This window comes from Polistes dominula, unplaced genomic scaffold, assembly GCF_049000335.1.
Source record: "Polistes dominula isolate Pdom_NZ unplaced genomic scaffold, Pdom_raw_medaka contig_24, whole genome shotgun sequence".
Classification (NCBI taxonomy): Eukaryota; Metazoa; Arthropoda; class Insecta; order Hymenoptera; family Vespidae; genus Polistes; species Polistes dominula.
Genome location: NW_028301150.1, coordinates 7,625,779 through 7,643,042, shown reverse-complemented (window position 1 = coordinate 7,643,042; position 17,264 = coordinate 7,625,779). Strand labels below are relative to the sequence as shown.

The following is a 17,264-nucleotide window of genomic DNA, read 5'->3' as shown; positions in this document are numbered from 1 at the left end:
AACTGTATTTTCTGCAGCCAATACTACTTCTCTGAGTTGCCTACAGGTAGGGTTATTTTTTTTCCTTATTCGTTGTAACTTCTATACATTTATTGAATCGTTTGTTTGTGGTCTTTTGGCTGTGGTTATCTTATTTTTAAATATGTATATAGTGTCCCAAAATTAACGCAAGATTTGAATTAAATAGAAAACCCAGGTTTTAATCTTTAAATTGTTATTTCTTTATTGAATCATATAATACATAGGATAAGGCTATTTATAGAATAAAACATCGGGCAAATGGCCTCCATGGTTTTGCTGGCACATACGCACTCTTTTGTCGAAATTTTTCATGTCCTTTCTGCATAATTGTGGCTGAATTTCGTTGATGCAGCGTTTAATTTCACAGTCGGGATCGGGCTTCTGTCGTGAGTGGTACGTGCGAGTCGTGTTCTCGTGCGTAACATAAGCAGCTACATAATCTCAAAAGGTGGGCGCCTCATGCCGCGTTTTATTTCAGTAATACCGTGCACTTTCGCGGACAACCGCATGTGCAAGCCCATGTAAATAAGGATTGACCATGAAGAAAAATAATATGTACCTTTAAAATCATAAATAAAGACAACAACTACACAATAAAAAAATAGCTGAACTCGAAACTAAACAACCATCAATAGAACCAATTCAAAATCACTCTAATTTTCATACACAAAAGAGGTTAATAAATTTTGATAACAGAAACCCAACTTTAGAAAGCGAAATGAAAACAGACTCAGAAGCTTCACAAGAATGGATGACTGCCAAATCATCTAAAATCAAAAGCTCAAAAAAACGAAAGATAAATGAACAACATACAACAACTCTTCCGCTCCTACTACAACAAAAATGGTTGCAAGACATACCTATAAGAAATTAATATAATATACTTGACGATTTAACAGAACCACAAAATATTGCAGACAAATAAAAGAAGAAACAGTTGTAAAACCACCACGTATATACATAAACGCGAAAATCATTGACCCTCTGCTCGAGTTATTAGATGAATCCGCTGGACAGGATAATTACATAATTAAACAACTCAAGGACAATCAAGTTAAAGTTCAAACTACCACGCCAGAAACATTCAGAAAGGTAATAAATGCATTAAAAAGCAAAGACGCTGGATATCATACGTATCAACAGAAAAGTGAGAAGAGTTACAAAATCGTTATTAGAGGACTTCATCCAAAATCAAACACAGACAAAATAATAAAAGAATAAAATAAACTTGATCATAAAGTAAGATCGATAAACAATATAACAAGGTACGATACCAAACAGCCGCTACCACTATTTTTCATCGAACTAGGTCCACAGGAAAATAACAAGAGCATATATAATATTAACACCCTGCTGAACACTATAATCAAAATCAAATAACCCGAAACACGCGCGTTCTATCTTTGAAGCGTGATCTCAATAATAGTCAGCAGGAAAGTGGGTACTGTAGGATTGCAAAAGTTTAGTATCACTTACTTATTTACGATCATGAACGACAATTGATCCTTGCTATTCTATTTACAATATACTAACGAATGCCAATATCGATGGTCGTTTATGAAGGTGTTTATAAAATAGAATTAAGAATACAAATATACTTATATGTAAGGAAAACCACAATGTATAAAATATTACAAAATACGAATACAGCTAAAGTAGTAATTAATAAATGAACTATAAGTAGGATATTCGCATAATTAGCGTAGCAAAGTTCGAAGTTAGTCGTCACTGGGACGTAACACTATTATAAAATAATGTGTTATCAATAAAAATTATTAAACTTTATTCGTCAATCAACTTTGCAATACTTGTTGCCATTTTATTAATTTACGGAAATTTAAGAAAAGTATAAAATGAATAACAACTCCAATAGTAAATAATTAAATAACCTGTACATAAAATTTTGTTATAACAAAACAGTGAATATATTTGTATAAATTATAAATACTTGACAATAGTTTATATGTTTGGAAAATAACATAGACATGAACTATACAAGTTTGGATATTTTACGTAATTTTTTGTTTTTAATTTTTTTTTGTTATTTTTTTTTTATTTATATGGTTAGCAAGAAAGTGACTCCGGATAGTAATAAAATAATTTAATATTTTTTTCATCAATTTTGATTGGTGTTTCTTGCAGCCTACAAAAGGCAGTGCTTTTTCTTTAGCGACTTTATCAATAATTTCATTCATTGTATCAAATCTAATAGTTTTAGTCCCAACAACAGTTAAGACAACATTTTTTAATTGTTTGATAAGATTATATTATATTATTATTATTTTTATAGCACATTTTTTCACCATTTTCAACAATACTATTTTTATTTCTTGAAAAACGTAAAAATGTTGAAAACTCAGCTGTCAATTTGTTCTTTTTTCAGGGTTGCCAACAATTTTCTGCAAAAATGGCGGCAAATTCAAATCTCATGTTAATTTTGGAACACCCTTTATTTATTGCCGTTAGCGATATTTTTTATAAGTTAAATAGGATTCATGGCGTTATTAGATGGTCTAGTCAGTCGTAACGCTCGCAAGTCGTAAGTCACCTTTCTGCTTTATACATTTTATATACTAAATTCACAATGTAAATGGAATAAATAATTTAGTCAGTGTCCGAAAAAAAGTCAAAGTAGAGATAGGACTTCCTATTTTGACGATCTTACTGTTCAGTAAGAGGAACTTATGTTGAACTTAGTGTATACATAGCGACACTCGAGACCGAAGATAAGCAAATACGTCCTATTGGTTTAGCTGCTCGTACAAGACTCTGGTATGTAACTAATGAAAGAATTCATAAAGATTTAAGAATTCCTACAATAAAAAAAGGGATTGCAAATTTCAGCGATCGCTAAAACTTCTGTTTAACTAAACATCTAAACCCTCTAGAGAAAGAGAGGGAGAGAGAGCAAAAAATTTGCTGGGAAATGATAATTTAGTGCATAGTTAAAATCTACCCTTCTGATTTAGAAACAAGATTTGGATAATTAATAATTTTGTTATGTTAATAGAGTGATGTGTGCTTACACTTATCATTGTAATGTCATATTTGAAATTTATGTTTATGTATCACGTCAGCAAAAGTTACTTATAATTCTCACTGAAAATTAATTGTATATTTTTTGGTTAATAAAAAAAAAAATAAAGTATTTAAAATGCATCACTTAAGCAAAGTAGATACTTTAAAATGATATTACTCTGCGTATTTGTATTAACGAAAGTATTATTTTTGTAATATTTTTCATATAAAATTGTGAACGTGGATTCATATCATGATAGAAAATTTATTCACGTATTTATTGTAACACGATGATAAAAAAAGCTATTTTACTAACATTAAAACAAAAATTATTAACTACTTAATCTAATTGCGTTATGTTTATGATCCTTTAAAATATATTCTTAACCCATAAAACTGCTGAACGATCTGGTATTTACCTATCAAAATGAAAATACATTTAAAGGGTCATTAATCATATTCTATATCGACCGATCAATCATCTATCCTTCGTTTTTTATTATACAGTTACAATCCGTCTCTTCTTTTATCGAAAGTTTCCTTTAAAAGGAAATAATCGATGGTCGTAAAGCACTCCTCGCTCGACACATAACAAGTACCATAAAGCTATAATTTTATGCTGACGATGCGGTAACATTAGACGTAACCATAGGTGGAAAATTAAAACGACCGTAGCTTTATCTAATATTACGTCAAAGTAATTATTTTCTATCCTCTCGTTTTTCGAGGTTGCTCTTTATCAAAGAGTCCTGGTAGTGGCAAGGGTGCGTTTTAATTGCCCTATTTATGTATTTTTCAATTTTAAAATCGGGACGAGTGTAGGTTACTGCTTTTAGAATTTACTTTTGATATCTTTAAATGAAGATTATGACCTCAATCAAGAAGAATTAGTAGAATAATATAATAAATAATAGAACAATTATTATATTAACTAGTATAAATAATGTTTTCATTCTGTCATAAAATGTTTTCTATTTCCGTTTACGAAGATATAAAAAAGGTTATTTAAAAATGACATTGTCTGGGGATTCTACGCTTAAGGAAAAAAAGATAAGAAATAACACTTAAAGACGAGATAGTTTAGGTTGTGCATATTTTATGTTCTTTTATTATCTCATAGTTTCATGGTCATATTTTAGATAATATTGGAATTTGTCCCTTTCTTACTTTACCTGTTCATCTATACCCTTTTTTAGACGAAAGGTTAAGATTAGAGAACAATAAGTGCGATACAGGAAAGGAACATTTTTTGCTATTAGCTCTTGCTGTATGCTGGTTTCTTATTTCTGTAAAAAAATTTCAGAAATCAGAGTTTGTTTTTTGTTGTATTAGATTCCATTTGGAAAAAAGATCTTTATCGCCATTCAACGGTGCTTCAATAAGAAAGAAACGATTGAAGTTGATATAGAAGTGTCTTGAAAGATTCTAATCTTTTTTTCTCCCCCCCGATTGAAACGAGACAAGCATGCTTCGTTGCTTTCTCACACTCCATCTGTTCAATCCTTTGCTTCTTCGATTTCAAAAAATACGCGAGAGGGTTTTGTTAACTCGCTGTACGCTATCATCTCTCGCTTTCAAAATCATTCAATCGTATGATCATAGTCCAAAGGCAACGAGTCTCATTTGTAGCTTGTATTAACGTCCTTGCCATTCACAAGTTCTTAAGAACCGATGGATAGATAATTGTATGGTACATTGATAGGGTGTGTCGTGTTGAGAATTCGAAAGGTATTAGAATTAGAGCTCGAATTTGTCGATCGACAATGTAATAGCTACGCATTCGACCGGGTGATATTTACTAAATTTGTTCTTTTTTATCGATAAAATAAAAAAATAGTCAATTTTTAAGTAATTTTTTATTTTTTTGAATAATTTTCTTTTTTTCTTTTTTTGTCTTTTTACTTCATCTTTCAACGCTTAATGCTTTCACAGATAGAGATAAATTTTTTTCCTAGCTACTCTCAAGACATGGCATCGCGATAGGGCAGGAGAAGGAGGAAGGAGAACGCAATAGTAATTCCACACGAGTTCAGCTTTTACCAAAGATAAAAATCTCTACTGAGAAGGTGAATAAAAGGATTTTCGACCCACGACAAGAATTTCGTATTGTGTCGTATACTAATATTACATTTCTTTCGATTCATATATCTACTACAAATTCATTTTACAGTAGTATATTTTTTCGAGAAAAATAATTCTTTCTATTAAAAAGATTAAAAAATACTAATAATATTGACATGATTATTAGATATTTCAATGAGAATATTTTTCTTATAATCAGTTTAAATCAGTTGACTGCAACGCACTTTCACATGATTTACTTGTCACGCTAACATGAATTTTGTATTATAGGATGCGTATTTTGTTAAAACTTTTTTTACAGATTATAAAAAGAGTTGTATAATTGTGTTTAATGCATTATTTGTGATAAAGTCACCGGTATCCCCCGAGGCGCTATAGATCATTTTTGTGATTATCAATTGTTTTAAACTGTCCGAAAATAATATTAGATTAGAACTTTTGGAAATTTGTAGTTTATTTTTCAGATCAAATAACGGATTATAATTCATCACTGCAAAAAACTATTTATAAAATGTTACTGGAAATTGGCAATAGAGTTTTTATTGAATACTTGTGCTGTAAATTAAATGGTATTATAGAAACAACGAGATTTAATGTCTTTTTAATATTAAATACATATGTATTCAATATTTTTCAATATTTTGTGCTACTAGGGAAGTAACTCGGCAAATATTGTAATTCCTTATTTTAGGATAAAGTTAGCTATTTATTTAGTAAAATTTTCTGATGATAAAGATTGCTTTTTATCAAGTAAATACAAGCAAGTATATCATTATATTCTTCAACCCCTTACAAAAATAGTAGTCTTAATTAAAAAATTATCAGTATATCAATATTTACTTTAATAATATATTGCTACTATCGGACGTTGCACTGCAGTCAACATATTAATGGAGGGGGAGTCGGTACAAAGTTATTTCCTAAGTAAATAAATTCGGAAAATTCTTTTTTTATCTTTTTGAAGATTAGAAGTTGCGTTCGCTTTGAAAATTTCCATCTGATTCGATTTTGGTGGTCCTTATCAATGCAAATATAATATCTATCCGATAAGTACGACGTGAGTAAATAAGTTGATTAGAGCTTTTTTTTCATAACGATATTCTCTAAAGAAATCTTTCTTTACCTTTTTCTATCCATTGACTACTCATTGTAAATATATACATGTAATATACATATACAGAGTACCATATAACTGTATTCACGATTTTTCAAGTATCTCCTATAATCTGACAAAAAAATAGTTTAAATAAAAGTTGATCTGTTGTTGATTGACTATAAACGGCAATAAAAAAATGTTTTTAAGATTTTTTCTTATTGTTTTTAAGGCTACATTTATTTTTTTAAATGATACCCTATATTTTTGATCTTACAGTATTATAGCCCGTATTAATACAAATTCAACGAACTAGCATACCATAACCTTTGTATGGCCTTGAAAACAAAGAAATGAATAGAAATGAGCGATAATATTTATTATTAAAATACTCGAAATGACGTTCAATTCAGGAACATTGACTAACCCTTTACGGTCCCAGCGCTCTTCACCGTTTCGTTTTAGTAGGTCCGCGCGGAATACGCAAGTGCGTTCCAGCAAGTCCGCGTAGATTCCGCCAGTTGCTTATCCGTTTGGTAGCGTTTACTTTGGAAAACATTCAAGACCTTATTAACGTAACGTACTTATGAATTAATAGATATATAAAAAAAAATAAAATTGTAAAATTGTTTAAGTATTATTTTTTATTGTTTACAGCTTATAATTAACCATTGTATGATACCATTTAATTCTTTAAAATTGTTCTATGTCGCTCAAAGAATTATTATCATTACTTTTAAATTCATTATTACGCACTGTCGTACGCTGACTCTGTCGTTTAGCCATTTTTTTTACAAAAAAAATTATTTTATACAAATGTAGGATTTGAAAACGCTTTCTAGTTGTGCTAGGACTTTCAACTGTACGCTACGGTAGATTTGAAAAAAATTAAAAACTAAGCCCTTAAATTCAAGATTCATGGAAAATTTCAGACTTGTAACAATGTAGCTCTTATTTTATCTTATTTAGATTAAGATTATGATAATCGAGTGAAATTTGATACACTACGCGTCAGAAAACAAAGCGATGTCGAGTCACACTCGACATAGGACCGCAAAGGGCTAATGGTTTATTACTTATTATTATTAATTGACATTAGAAACTCGAAAGTTCATTGCCGCAAATACCAAATCCTGCCAGTGTTTCCATCCTTGAGCACAACCCCTCCATTCCAGGTTCTCATAGCCTATTTCTTTAAGATCCTTTCTAATATTGTCCTGCCATCTACGTCTCGGTCTACCTAGTAGTCTTTTCTCATTCGGTATACCGACCAGTATTTTATTCTCCGTTCGATCCTCCTCCATGAGCGCCACGTAACCAGCCCATCTTAATCGGCATGATTTTACGACGTTAATAATGTTCAGTTAGTTGTATAATCGATGTTCTTCTACGCTATGGAGTTTTCTTCATTCGCCCGTTTCCACATTGCGTTTTGCACTGAAGATTTTACGAAGAACTCTGTTTTCGAAAAGCCTAAATTTCTTTTCGTCCCATAACGTAAGCGACCACGTTTCGCTACCATAAAGTACTACCGGTAGGATGATTGTTCTATATATCCTGATTTTTAAGCGCCTAGACAACAATCGCGAAGTGAGTAATTTATTGACCGAATAAAAGCATGCATTGCCTTAATTAATTTTTTTCTTAAGTTCTTTGTTAATATCGTTCGTCTGGTTTATGATTGATCCTAAATATCTAAAGTTGCTGACCCGATCAAAAAGTTTATCCCGGACGACAAAAATTCCAGTATTAGGAAGATTTTGAAATCTCTCGGTAACCATATATTTGGTTTTTTTTGGCGCTTATTTTTAACCTCAGATCTGTTGTACTATCTACTAATATTTTCGTGTTATTAATTAACGACTCTTTATTGTCCCCTAGCAAAGCAATATCGTCCACGTATGTCAACAGTTACGTTGTCCCGTTCAACTGCAGACCATCTTTATTTTTTTTGAAGTTTTTTGACAACAAATTCCAGTACTAAATTGAACAAAAGAGGTGACAATGCATCCCTCTGTTTTAACCCACTAAGCATACTAAACGCTTCCGACATTTGATTACCTATTCTTATTTTACCCCCAGTTTCCTTTAGACAAACTTGAATCAGATTGACCAGTTTTCTTGGTATCCCCTGTCGTATTAAAATTTCGAGCATTCTTTCCCGTTTTACTGAATCGTACGCTATTTGGAAATCGACGTAAAGTTGGTGTACCTAGCTGATTCCATTTAAATGTTGTATAAATAGAAACTTTATTACGAACAGCTGACCATTCACAACAAAGAAACAATTGCTATTAACACTTTGCAGTTCGTACGTTCCATCAAAATTTTTTTGTTAAGTTCGTTGAAGTTTAGTTCGTTGAATTCGTATTAATACGACCTATAATATTGTAAGGTCAAAAATATAGAGTGCTATTTAAAAAAAATAAAGCCTTAAAAATCCTTAAAAAAATTAAAAAGAAAAAATTTTTTTTCAAGCTTTTTTTTATTACAATGTATAGTCAATCAAAAACAGATCAACTTTTGTGTAAACAATTTTTTTATCTAGTTATCGCAAGTACTTGAAAAATAGTGAAAAGTATTATATGGGACGCCCTGTATAAGGTAAATGCTTATTTCAAAGGTTTTCTAATAATATCAAGAATAACTAACAATACTATTTCTTTTCTATAAATTAATGAATATATTCGATTTAATAAAATAATGACACATTTTCAAAAATACTTCTATTTTAATACAAATTCTAATTAAATTGAATTGAGTATAAATTCAGAATATTAAAATTAATCCAATGAGAATTGCAATGCCAGATCATCCGATCTTGTGGTTTTGTATTTGAGATTCTATAGTCCAACTTGCTAGAAGTCCGTTGTTCAATTCTAGCTGTTGCACCGGGCCTCATAACTTATGTCAGACAACAAAACTTTTAGAAAATCTTTCAAGAGGTAGTAACATCCATGAAGCCAACAGGATAGCTGTACTTTAAAGAGTTTAGCTTTGGGATGCAATAATTCAGAGTGACCTATATGGTCAGTATAGTTCCCAACATTGAAAGGGCTAATGTAAGATATTTATGGTTGGCAGCTGATCTTCGAACGAATTCCATTTTTGAGACTCTTTTGAAATAGTTTCAATAATCGATATTTTTCTCAATCAAATTCGAATTGGTTTTTAATTGTTAACTGCAATGATAATTTAAAGAGGAATTATTACAATATTTCAAAACTACGTATTACAGACATATACATATTAATATTTTTTGTGTTTCAATTATTTGACTATTTTTTTTTAAACACATTATACATTTTCTTTTATTAAACACATGCATGATTTAATTTCTGTTTGCGTTTTATCGTAAGTTGATAAACAGCAACAAAACACCTAAAACCTCTTGATAATTTCTTTCGAGTATCGTCGAAAACTTCTTCCAAGACGATATGCTCGTATCTTTAGAAAACCCTTTCAAACATAGAAGGAAGGATAAAAATGAGAAAGAGAAAAGAATTCTTTCTTGAAAGGTGGCTGGGCGAGCAAGCGAGCGAGAACGAACGGATGGTCTTCTTTCTTGATAGGATGTGGTTCGACAAGTATGTGTATGTTCGTTGTAGACTTCAAATCTCGGGTGTCTTTTATGACGTAATCGCATTGGAAAACCTTCCTGAAACCCCTTTGATCCGTGCGCGTTCTTCGTGGCCTCAGCTTCTAGGATCGAGTAACCGAGAAAGAATCGTGTTTTGGCAGGGTTCTATAATGTTGCTGTGAGGAAGAAAGTTTTTCTTTTGAGAAGAGCCAACGTAGGTAGCGCTAATGGAACCTGCCGCGACATTCGAAGGTGGCAGCTCGTGAAATGCGATCAGGATTTCATCCCTGCGGTGTCCCCCGACTCTTTCTCGTTTCTCTTTTTCTCGCACCCATTTAATCCGCCTACGTCGAGTGGACAGAACCATCATCGAACGACTACAACATCAAACAAATATATACATCTCTCTTTCCGCTCACGTTGCAATTATTTCAACACCATCGGTTCAATTATTTCTTTTTCACAAATATCTTTTAACATACTTTTTCATAAATTCATATAAAAGATTTTATTTATTTTCCATATAATAATTTGATATTTCACATGATCAACTTACTTATGTTTTTCGATCATGTACATCACATTAGGACCATGACTAGCTGCAATGGAATCACGTAAGATTGATGCATTAAACTATCTTTTTCTTTTTATTAACTCCCTGAGCGTCGAAGTCTTCAGAAATTTACGCGTAAGTGATAATGGAGATAAAGCCAATCAAATTGAAATCTGACAATGCGAGAATTTAGTAGCAAAAAAGCAGATATTTATAAATAAAATAATATCGATTTTTGGTTTATGAAAAATTTTCATAGTATTTTTTCAAGTAATAATATAAAACAATAAATTAAAAAATGATTATTTTAAATTATAAACAGTAATAGGTAAAAAAAGTAGGTAAAGAATTATTTGATAATTTATTACGATACGTGCGTATTTTTGGTATGCTCTTGTCCTCGTCATGCTTCGGAACGTTTATAGTTGATCATAAGCGGAATACAAATATTTTTTGACACTCATATTAAAAGGGTTAACTACGTAGGTTACAATAAATGACGAATGATGAACGGCTTTGGCTTTGGCTTTGGCTTTGGCTTTGTAGAAGCCAAGAAGAAGTTTAGGCATTGTAGAAACTCAAAAGAAAATAATCCTGAACGGTAGCTACTTTATCACTGGTCGTGCGATATTTAAAATGGTACCTTGATTTATTGGCAATCGTTTCTTACCAAGTCTTCGAAGCTTTGTAACCCTTACTCCTAGATCTGTCATTTGATATACATTGTAAGGTTAGAACGGACCATTTCAATTTTATACCTACAGTATAAAAATGCCACTATAGCGATATTTATTTCCATTTGTGTAAGCCATTATCGTATTGGTTTTGAACATTCTGTAACGAATTTCCAATGAATTCAATTTGAAAAAAGAAAATCATTTCTAACTCGGCAGGTTACAGGAATATTGCTATTTTTCTTTGTCATTCGAATAATAAATTGTAAATCGATTGGGATCTTTACAATTTTTTTTCGTAGACGGCCAAACTAATGAGTTTTAATGAACAATAAAAATGAGACAAATCGATTTTATTTAAATAACAAATTTATATATTGGATTAATTTGTTTATATTACATTATAAAATATTTTTACTAAATATGATATGTAGAAAGTATTAATTCGTAGTTTCGTATAATCGCTGATGCTAATAATATAAAGAAAAAGGTAGAAGTAGATAAAAAAGAAAGTATGAAAAAAAGGATGGAAAAAGGGAAAAAATAGGGAAAGGAGAGAAAAAGTGGGCACGCTCTTTCCGGTGAGTTAGAAATTTCGAATTTTAAGAGGGTTCTCCGAGGAAATAGTGTACGCGTGGACGTGAAATACAAGCTTGGTCGAACATAGGTCAATGCCGTTGGCGTGTATATACTGAACTAGGAATGCCCAGCATCGCAACATCTGCTGCCAGTAGCCATTGACAGACCGACGGAACCACCACGTACTTACGCAACTGTCGCGTTAATGTTCGGGATACGACAACCATCTCCTGACCGTTCAGACTGACCATCGATTAGACGATTAGGAAATACTTTTAAATGCTTACCCCGATAACCAACTGTTTTTTTTTTTTTTTAGTTTCCCGCTTTTCCAACCTTCCATTACTTATCCTCATTTGAAAAACACACTATGTGTAAGACACAACAAGATAATTAATTCTATGAATAATTGATTAGGAAGAGTTATTTAAGGAAACTTCTGTCGACAAAGAAAATTTAGGATTTGGATATATTATTTTATCTCAAGTATACAATATATCTAGTGTTATATATACCTAGTTATGTGTATCTTATATTATATACTTAGTATATAACTAATTTATATGCCTAGTTATATGCTTAGAGTGTTATATAATACAATATAACTAAATATAGAGAAATTGTGTGACGCTTAATTCCCAAGTATGTATATTCCATTTACCCAGACTGACAACTTTTAGTTTTTCCTTTAAAGTACTGCTTCGATGATTCAAATACTATAATAGGAAAGAAAAAAATAAGAAAGCCGTGAAAGATATAATTGAAATAGAAACGATCATTAAATAATAGCTAAGTGAAAGAATAATCAAGTCGATTTTAGTCTTTTCATTCAGTCTCGACTTCAATACCAACATTCAATCGGAGATCTTTTATTGAGATGAGAGGTTAAAGAGGGTTTGTGGAAAATTTGTAGGTAGTGACTCATGAATGTGAGTCTGATGCAAGACACCTTAACAAAGAATAGATCTTGTATGAAGACGTGAGAACATCTAATGGTGTCACCTGAGATCATAATGGATGGTACTCAGGAATAAAGGCTTATTTTTACCGACTTCGAATAGGTGAACCCCCTTTGCAGTGTCTCGTGTCTTGGCAACGCGATAATAGTGCTATCGCTGCGAGAAAAGATACGACTTTCTCCCTTCCTGTAAATGGATGTAAGGTCAAGGTTTTTAAGAACTGTTATTTTCTCATTTATAAATCATAGAATCTTTTCTTTTTTTTTTTTTAAAAGTCTTTCTTCTTTTATATATATATATATATATGTATATTAGGGTGTCTCAGCCACGCGTTGCTGTGACTTTGTTATAAATCGTTGATTTAATGTAATACTAAACTGTTCAATACAGTCACATTAATATTTACTAATAATTTCAGAGATTTTAAATTAGGCACAAAACAACATAAAATTTTTAATTGTATATTTTATACATCTCAAATTAAATTATAATTTAACAGCTAATCTTCAAAAATACTTTATCAATTGTTTTAAAATTTCGACACAACGTTGCATCCCATACAGGTATATATACATATTTTGGCTTAGTCTGATTTTTTATTATTTATGTTCAATTTTTATTTCCATTTAATTAACACGCTAAGCGCCACGTCGGTCCCCAGGGACCGACGGCAAACTTTTCGTTCTTCTATCGCGGCGCGTGTGTCGGTCCTTGCGTACTTGTGAGACTGAACATTTAAATTATGCGATATCGGTTTTTTCTGGTCAATGCTTCAAGGAAAAGAATATAATACTTAAAAACATTAATGTGTTATTTATTAAAACAAGATAAGCAAAGGTGAGGTTTTTGTGTACATTGGTTACAAAAGGTTGTTACGTTTTAGCTGTCTTTGGTCCTATTATTCGTACATTCTAATTATAGCATTCGGTGCAGTATCTTCTAATTTTTTACGCTCTACCTTTCTTTTGTTCCTATATAAGGGACTATATAAGGATATAAATAAAATATATGAACAATATTTATATTTCGATTAGAAAATGTCATTCTTTTAAGTGCAATTATCTGCAAGTGGAGATTTAAACATTCGAAAACAAGCCAAGGTCCTCAACCCGAATTACATTATCCGACATCTGTCTATACTCTGGCTCGCCTAACGGCAAGCGGCGAGTGTGGCTTGAACAGAAAGGCATCGAAATTCGGCGTGGCGCTTAACGTGTTAAATATTTCTAATATTTAATTTTGTGTAACTACATATACTCAAATCTAAAATGAATAAAATGTAAAATTAAAAATTTTATGTTATATTGTACCTAATTTTAACTTTCCGAAATTAATAGTGAATATTAACACATTCACGTCTTTTCAAGTTCCATTCCTAATTATCGCTGACGTGAAATTCACGTCATTTTTAATTTTTAAAAATTTAATATAAATAAATTTTTATAATATTTAAATAATTATATTTTATTATATTATTATATTTTATTATTTAAATATAAATTTAAATAATTCATAATTTTTGCCGGTACACAGTATTAAAAAAAGAAAAAATATGCCGGTCGCGAATGTGTTAATTTGACTGCATTAAGTAGTTTAGAATTATATTAAATCAACGTTTTATAACAAAGCCACAGCAACGCGTGACCAGGGGCACCTAGTTTTGTAGTAAATTATAACAACATACAAAATAATACCACAATTAGAATAGAATACATAAATAATAATACACGAAAAAATATAAAAAGCAAGGTTATTTATATCATATTTAAATCTGAAAAAAATGTGTGACGTAAAATAAATTGAAATAATTGAATTGAAATACAGCGCCATCTATTGAATACTTACAAAACCTAAAGACCTTGAAAATCTCTGAACAATAAATCCTTAAAATAGCAATAAAAAATAAAAAATAAGCAATAAAAATCACACAAAATAAAAATAATCTCATTAACCCTTTTTCTACTCAGCGCTCAAAAGTTAATTGCTCTCTCGACAGCCAGCGCGATAATAGAAGTTTGTACGTGCGGACGGCAAAATAATAATAAACACAAACCGTAATATTAATAAGAACAATTTTAGTCATTTTTAATGATCTTTAATAATCTTAAATGACCATTATTGTAAAGTTGTTTATAACAAAATGCAAAACAAATGTTCAAGGCGAGCGACTCTGGCAGAGCATCTTTTAGCGCTGTTCACTCAGGGGAAGCGTCTATAGTTGAGCGCCTAAAGACGCTCATACAATGTGACACTGAATTTTGACATATATATAGATTTTATGATTTAAAAAAGTTCATATGTATGTTACGATATATTCAGAAGCATAGCCGATAAATTAGTTGAATCGTGTACACAATTTATTTAATCTGATCTGTGTTTATTTTTGTATGTACAAAAACTATTCATAATAAAATAGATAATTTGATTTAAGTGCAAAAAAGAGAAATACATTACTATATATTTTTATTTGAATAATGTTGCATCGTTTTTAAGGATTTCGGCTTCATACAAAGATACACTTTCTAAATTTCAAATTTCAGTCAACAAAAAGTAAAATTTATTTCTTAACACATGTGAGGAAGAGAAGCAGTGTTTGTACGAAAAAGAGAGAAATTTTGACTTGCTTTTGCTATTACTATTTATTATAAAATGATTTTGTACTTTTTATATTTAAGCGAATAGTTTGCATTTCTATGCTTCTTAAGTATTATAAAGTTATGCTGAGATTAAAAGTATAGTTTTTATCCATATAGCGAAACATCCCTGAAAGGTTTCGCTTTCCGACTTCCATTTCCTGTCTCGTTGTCTCCTTCCAAATCGGTCTCTATCTTATTTTTCTTTTGGTCAAGTTTTTAAGCTTACACCCTTGACATTTTTCTCTCTTTTCTCGCGTTTCGACCATTCACTGTACTTTCCCACTCTTATTTCGTTCCTCTTCTCCTTTCTCATGCTTTTTTCTTCTCTTTCTTTAGCTTACTTCGAAGACTGTCGTCAAAGAAATTAGACCTGTCTCAGCTTACGAGCATGCGAACATCCGGTAGGCATGAAGAGTTACACTCCATTGAAAACTTCCTTTCATTCTAACCGTCTCAGGAAATAATTTTTCTTCAAATTTGATTAGTTAAAAAAAAATTAACTTAGTAGCAAAATATGGAATAGAATATTCATTCATATTAAGATTGCAGTAAGATCAAAGATCAGATAAACATTGATGAAGATTACTCATAAGATTTATCAGATTAATTTTTTTTTAAATTAATTACACTTACTATAAATGAATTTAAAGTTTTATTTCTCTTATTTGCTGTTTTTCTTTTTTAGATGCAGGTATTAATTTTCTCGCAGGTTTGAAATCTCTTTTTCCAGACACTGCAATCTCATAGAGACCTAGCGCGATGTCTTCTCTCAAGACCATCCACGTTTCTTCTTTTTCCTCGTATTTCTCTCTTTCTTTCTTCTTCTAGGGAAGAAGCAGGCTTACCTTACGATTTTTCGAGCTAAGACGACGATATTTCATCATGACCGGTGAATAGAAGGAGGGGAGAGGTGGCCCCATCGTAAATGTAAAGATCAAGTGAGTGAGATTGTCCCCGTTCTTTGCTCTACCCTCCTTCTCTTCTCCTATGTCTTTTGCCTTCACCTCGCAAATTCTCGCTCTAATCTTTGAGTAATTGTCCCAGCATAAAAGGGAAAACGGAGCGACGAAGACTCCAATGAGCTGCCCATACCCGGCATACCATCTTTTTCCTTTCTTTTCACTGCATTTTTTTACTTTAGCGATAAGCTCTAACACCCTATCTCCACCCACCGTACCTACCGTCTCCAGCAGCGATTAATCTTCGATTATGACGCCGCTGACAATCACACTCGTAACACTTTTATGGTCCCCAAGAAATGCACCAAGATGTTGACCTAAAAAATACAATGTTGTCACCACCTGCAAACGTGTTTGGAATTATTATCATTAATTTTTATAATATAATAAAGAAAATTTTCTTACACTTTTAATCCTTGTTGTTGGAAAAAAGAAATAAAATAAAAGTAAAAAAAGATTTATTTAATACAACAAGTAAAAAATCAATGTTTATTCTAGAACCCTTCACACAAAGAAGAGCTTTGAAATATATTCTAACGTATACATTTTATAACAAATTCATCACTCTAAGTCACATTTTTTATCGTCATGAAAAAAGAAATAATCTTGCTTTCTTCTTGTAAATCGCAGTATTTCGAGTGGGTGAAAAAGTCGTTTTTAGAAAAAAGAATCATTTCGATAGAAGAGAAGAAGATTCACAGGTATCGGTTACAGAGAGAAGGTGTCATTTGTATCGTGAAAAAATATGTGCCGTTCGACGTAAAGATATTGATGCGCATCGAGAGGGGTCTTCATTGTTAAGCGGCCACCCCCTCGAGATTTCTAGCATACGTCGACTCCTTCTTCGTTTTACGCGTGAGGACGAAAGGACTGCACTTAATATATGGGACTTTTGTACCTTCCTGGAACACGGCTTTGCGCAACAGCCGGCACATCCTTTTATATGTGCACCGAAGGATATGAAGTCGCGAGATTGCTGGAGGATATCTTCACCTGCCTCTTTAGATTCTTAAGGAAGATCTTTGATTTTGTTGTTAGATCGACTGGAAATGTATACAGGTAAATGTAAAATAATTGTATAAAATATAGAACAATTAAACAACGATTTTG

General features: G+C 31.5%; 1 long non-coding RNA gene across 1 annotated transcript in view; it reads left to right on the top strand.

The window, feature by feature from the left end:
• The window catches only part of LOC149030854 (uncharacterized), a 67,326-nt gene extending 50,890 nt beyond the window's left edge, over positions 1-16,436 (top strand). The window contains exon 3 of the long non-coding RNA XR_016178258.1: positions 16,024-16,436. This is a non-coding gene — a long non-coding RNA (uncharacterized LOC149030854). The remainder of the gene's footprint in view (positions 1-16,023) is intronic.
• Positions 16,437-17,264: the final 828 nt, after the last annotated feature.